This window comes from Dama dama, chromosome 33 (genome assembly GCF_033118175.1).
Source record: "Dama dama isolate Ldn47 chromosome 33, ASM3311817v1, whole genome shotgun sequence".
NCBI lineage: Eukaryota > Metazoa > Chordata > Mammalia > Artiodactyla > Cervidae > Dama > Dama dama.
This window is the reverse complement of record NC_083713.1, coordinates 58866210-58872293: the sequence shown is the minus strand read 5'-3', so window position 1 is coordinate 58872293 and position 6084 is coordinate 58866210. Positions and strand designations below refer to the sequence as shown.

General features: G+C 38.8%; 1 non-coding gene across 1 annotated transcript; it reads left to right on the top strand.

Annotated features, from left to right (window-relative positions):
• Nucleotides 1-2598: 2598 nt before the first annotated feature.
• Nucleotides 2599-2671, top strand: TRNAC-GCA (transfer RNA cysteine (anticodon GCA)). The gene has a single exon. It is a non-coding gene; the product is annotated as a tRNA-Cys (tRNA).
• Nucleotides 2672-6084: the final 3413 nt, after the last annotated feature.

Below are 6084 nucleotides of genomic sequence, written 5' to 3'. Positions count from 1 at the left end.
TGCAGCCTACCAGGCTCCTCCATCCATGAAATTTTCCAGGCAAGAGTACTGGAGTGGGTCGCCATTGCCTTCTGTACCAGGAATAGTCTTAAAAAGGCCACTGAACCAGCTGGTTCTTTGATTGCAGTCTTGTGAGAGACCCTGAGCCAGAGGACCCTGGTAAGCAGCAAGATTCCTGATCTACAGAAACTCTGAGAAAAAAAAATTATTGCCATTAAATGAGACTTGAGGGAGCTCCTTGTAGGACTTGGCACTTTCATTGCTGTGACCAAGTTTCAATCCCTGATCTGGGAACTAAGATCCTGCAATCCATGCTGTAATACTTGAGTTTCATAAAGTCAGAAATCAGACGTTTAGTTAGGCCAAGGATGGATCATGTTTGCTGTCAACATGCTTGTGCCATGTAGACAAGCAGAGTTCACCTAGGCCAGTTTCAGAGAAGGAAGAAGTAAAATCCACTCCCTACTCCCACCTTTTTTTTTTCTTGTAACTTTTTATTTAAAGTAACGCAAAAGAAAAAAGTGTTAACAGTGTCAGCAGGACGTGTCACTGGATATTACAACATATGAATATCTAATCACTTTAATATAGAGTCTTTCAAATTTTACTTGCTGTAAATTTCTTGTGTTCTGAAAATGGAAATGAATGAGAATTGTTGTTCCTTAAGAAGTCCTGCAAAGTGAGAGTGGCTTGATTTGAACAGTTTGTTGCATTCAAGCTGCAATTACTTTCTGCGGGTATTTCTGGGGAAGTGATAAATACATAATCCCTTACTTAACCTCATTTCTTTGTCACCATTAATGTTTCAATATAAACCTGAGAGCCAGCGAATTCCTCAGAGTCTCATCATTTACACTTATTTTTATAGGATTAAAACTAGCTCGTGGTTGATTTTTTCACATTTAAGTGATACAGGGCTAGCAGAGGTAGGCACATTGAAATCATAGAGATGTGATAGCTTAACAATGGAATATATATTCATATATATATCTATTTCTCCCCAGTACACTTTGAGGGTCTGGGACTATGGTAATTTAGTGGTAACTAAGACTGACACAATCTTATTTCTCATGGAGTTTTCACTGTTACTTAGTAGAAAAGGACGAGGATTCTTTGTCAGACAGACCTTGGCCTTCATTCTATTTTGTACCTATATTACCATGTCATGCAGTGTTTCTTAACCTTTCCAAACTTTAATTTCTTCTTCTATAAAATGAGGATACTAAAAGTTCTTCTCCTATGAAATTGCTAAAGTGTTAAGAGAGGTAACAATTGCAAAGTTCTTTGTACAGAGATCATAGCAAGCATTTAATAAAGGGTAAGTATTGTGCTAATGCCGATGTCCTTATTGTTACCTATATCCCCACCATCATTCTCAGAAGACAAAACACTTTTTCCCTGTTCCTAATTTCCAGAAAGAAGAGTTACCCCAGTGTCCACTGTATGTCTCTCTCTTTTTAGCTCTCCATCTTTGGGAAATTGTAATAATTTATTAAACAGGTCATGGTAAAGAGGTCTGATAGAATGTGGTCCACTGGAGAAGGGAATGGCAAACCACTTCAGTATTCTTGCCTTGAGAACCCCATGAACAGTATGAAAAGGCAAAAGATAGGACATTGAAAGATGAACTCCCCAGGTCGGTAGATGCCCAATATGCTATGGCATCACCGACTCAATGGACATGGGTTTGGGGGGACTCCGGGAGTTGGTGATAGACAGACAGGCCTGGCGTGCTGCGGTTCATGGGGTCGCAAAGAGTTGGACACGACTGGGCGACTGAACTGAACTGAATAATTTATTGTTAAGTTAGCAATTGTGGTAAAATGATACAAGATCCCTGAATCAGAGAATGACCTGGATCAGGTCATTCATTAGAGAAAGAAGAGCAGTCAGAGCAGCACCTGATCTTGGTTTCCCACAGCCCAGTTCTCAAAGGGCAATGTAGTAAAAACCAGGGTGACCTATGCATCCCAGGTGAGGGCTACTGACATTAGGAGATTCTGAACTTGTCTGGACTGCCAGCACATCTACCCTGCTTGGCTCTGGTGAGTGGAAGCAACCATCTCTGGGAAGGGGAAAGAAGGCATCATAATTATTACCCTGGAATGAATGTCTTTAAAGCCCTCTGGAGGAACACACCATCCCTAACTTCCAAGGCTCTTTGCTGTTCAAACATGTCCTTCACTGGGAAGGCCCTGACCATGCAGGGACATGAAAAATTGGTAGAGAACTGTCTCCTAACAGTCACCTCTTGGTGAACTGGGGAGGAATAAATTCTCATGTTGGGCTCAGCTCTGCCTTTTACCCTCAGACAGTGGCTTTTCCTGGGCAGCATGGAAGCACTAGAGAAAATAGTCAGGAGAGTTAATTTGTGTGCCTGGCCCTGTGATTCAGGCCACAGGTTCAATCGACTGTCACACAACATGACATCACATACTATAGCAATGATGTCATGAGGTTGATATTTTGCTTCTTCTTTCATGTTTCTGTTCTTTTACTCAGTTGTTTAGGACCCTGTTAGGGAAGAAGGGTATGAGTTTTTGAGGCTCCCTAAGAAATCCTACCAATTATTATGGTTTCATAGAGCAGTTCATGGATTCCCTGGTGGCTCAGGTGGTAAAGCGTCTGCCTGCAATGCAGGAGACCCGGGTTCAATTCCTGGGTCAGGAAGATTGCCTGGAGAAGAAAATGGCAACCCACTCCAGTATTCTTGCCTGGAAAATTCCATGGACAGAGGAGCCTCATAGGCTACAGTCCATGGGGTTGCAAAGAGTCAGACACGACTGAGAGGCTTTACTTTCACTTTCTTTCTTAGAGCAGTTCATAGTGTTGCATCAAGGCAACTCATTTTATTCAGTATGGTTTATTTTAAGACACATTAGTATAATTTAGTTTAGAAAACATTATATCTCAAATTATGAGAATAAAAGTGTTAATATGTCAATGAGTGAGTTTCAGGTGTTCAAAAATTTTTGCTTATATGTTTCACCTAATTTCCAGAGGTTGGAGTTTTTTTAAAAAGGCTTTGTTTGAATGACCCCCATATAAATGTTTTTGTTGGTGGTGCTGTTATTTGAATTTTTTTTAATTAATTTATTTTTTTAATTGATTGATTGAAGAATAATTGCTTCACAGAATTTTGTTGTCTTCTGTCAAACTCATTAACTTCTTTCTAGTTATCTGGATTGTTGTAGGGTCCATTATTTAAGCAAATACCAGGGTGGCCTTGCTTTCTGTGTGGAGATAGGAAAGAGCTCTCTGAACAATTGAGTCAAGCTGAAGCTTGGAAAATAACCAGAAATTGGCCAAGGTAGTAGGGGCGGAGTGAGGGGAAGGTTCTAAGCAAAGAGATGAGCAAAGTGTAAGCCCTGAAATGGGAAAGGACTTGGAAAAGATATTGGTCTGAAAAAGGCCAATGTGGCCAAACTTCTGGCAGAGGAAATGGGAGGACGCCAAAACGAGACTTGAGAGGAAGGCAGGAGCCAGATGCTACAAGGTCTCTGAGTTCAAGAGGAGAATGGTGCCCTTTTATCTTAAGAACCATTAAAGTGTCTGAAGGAGCACATTGTGATTATTAGATAATAGACTGCAGGAAAATAGGAATTGGTGAGACTAGTCAGCAAGTTCCGACAGCTGCACAAGCATGAAGTTAAATTAGCCTGGGCAGAGTAGGTGGCAGTGGAGACAGAGAAGCAAGTAAGTTTCATATACATTAAGGAAGAAGGACTGTACTTACTTTTTTTATTGTCCAAACTGCATCCTGTGTTCTATACACCTGAGAAGCACCACTAAATGTTCACCAGTCACGTGGAAACCATCACCTATAGAACATTTTTCAATTTACTGAGTCTTCTGTTTTTTCAGAAAGCCAAAGATAAACTGCATAGAATACTATATTTCAAGTAAATGTAAGCTCAAACTAAATCACACCTAGCAGGTAACTAATTAAGAAACAATTATTTAAACAATTATTGTAAATCTACACTTTTCCTGATTAGCAGTCAGACGTGGAATGTAGGGTGTTTATTTTGGTATGTAGAATGTTTCCCATGGGGAGAAAAATTTCAAGTGTCTGGAGGTCATAAAATTGGGTACCATTCAATTCAACAACACACACCATTTCAGCAATGCAAATGATGTCCATATGACTCCTCCATCAGCTAACAGCTGTTAGGAAAAGGCCTAAGACTTTCTTTCTAGCATTGAGTCCAATTAACTTGTAAAATCCTGACTTACTAAATTAGTCCATGGCCCACATTTTGAAGAGTTTTAAATAATTAGTCATTCCTGCTGGAGAAGCTCAAGTTTTAAAGAGTTATTTAATTGGGTGGCATTCATCCTCATACTTAGAGTTCCCACCGGGAGTGCTGTGGTTGTGATAAATCCACTATAAATTGATTCCTATTCCATTCCTAATACTTCTTCTAAAGCTCCAGGGATTACAAGTTTTTAGCTTGAGGAAGTGACCAGTAAATAGTGCCTCGGAAAATAAGATTTTAGCAAAAAAAAAAAAAAAAAAAAAAGAAAAACAGTGTTGTGAAATGATCTGTTTATATATTATTTAGTCAAAAACCCTTATTGAACACCCACTGTCCATATGGCATTATGCAGGCTCTGAAAAATATAAGAAATTCAAGAAATTTATAGTTTATGAAGGTAAACTGATATATTTTCAAAAATCATGATAATATCTTTCAGATTAATTTAGAAGTATGCTGATGGTACAGTGGTGGGACAAAGGAAAAAGTGATCATTTATATCTGAAGAGGAAAGAGAATGTTTCTAGTAGCCTGTCATTTGAGCTATGTACTGAAATGAGTGGATATTCATTAAGTATGAAGGGGAATATGGATACATTCAAGACAGAAGAATCAACATATGCAAAAGCATGGTATTGTGAAGCAATGCACAATTTTGAAAGGAATGCAGTTTTGGCTTGACTACAAGGTATGCAGAGTGCAGCTAGAGAGGCTTAGAAGTAAGCAGGAGCAAAATCAGAAAAGCTTACGTAAACTATGCTGAAAGTACAAACTTTCATCAAAGGGTCACAAATTCAATGTATTCAGGTTTCAGCAGGGAAAGTGGAGTGTAAAAGGTGTCAGGCAGTAAGCAATAGGAAAATGGTAAATTCTACATGTAACTGAATGAAACTCCTAATTGAACACGTTCAAATATAATGTTCTTAAAACATGGAAGAGTGACAGACAAAATAATTCTGAAGAATGAATGGGCTAAGGGATTTAAACTTCGAGGTGATCTTAAAGGCCAAGATAATTTAATCAATGATTTCAATAATAGGAGTGATATGGTCAAATTTAGTTGTAAAACAATTACTCTGGCTTTATAGTGAGAAAAGAAGTGGAGAGATGCATCTATGGAAGAAGAGAAGCCATACCGTATATGGCTTCTGGAATATTTTTTTAAATTAGTTCATATCATAATAGGTTATTATGATGTGAGAAAAGATGAAGTGGTAAATTATACTGATGTAGATCAATAGAGATAAAAAATACGTAGATATTTTCAAGAACTATTTAGAAAATAGAAAATTTGGGGATGATATGGTGAGATGGGGGCTTCCCCAGTGGCTCAGCAGTAAAGAATCTACCTTCAATGCAGGAGCCGCAGAAGACACAGGTTCAATCCCTGGGTCAGGAAGATCCCCTGGAGAAGGAAATGGCAAGCCACTCAAGTGTTCTTGCCTGGAAAATCCCATGGACAAAGGAACCTGGTGGACTGTAGTCCACAAGGTTGAGAAACAGACACAATTGAAGTGACTTAGCAGGCATGCACATGCATGGTGAGATGGCGCGGTGGGAAGAGGTAAGAATTAAGCCTAACTCCCTGTTTGATGGCTAGAATTCCAGTCAGATATAGTGTTTTTTGCTCAAATGGCAATACTCCAGTAGGATATTTGAGAAGGAAGAACATTGCTAGATGTTATAAATCAATATCAAATGTACTTAGATGAAGATTAGAAAGTCAGATTTTAATTAAGTCCTCTTGTTAAGTTTTAATGTCCCTAGAAAGTCATTTTGAGTTGTATTTGTTTTCTGTGGCACACAGAAAAGAGGATTAAGTGAG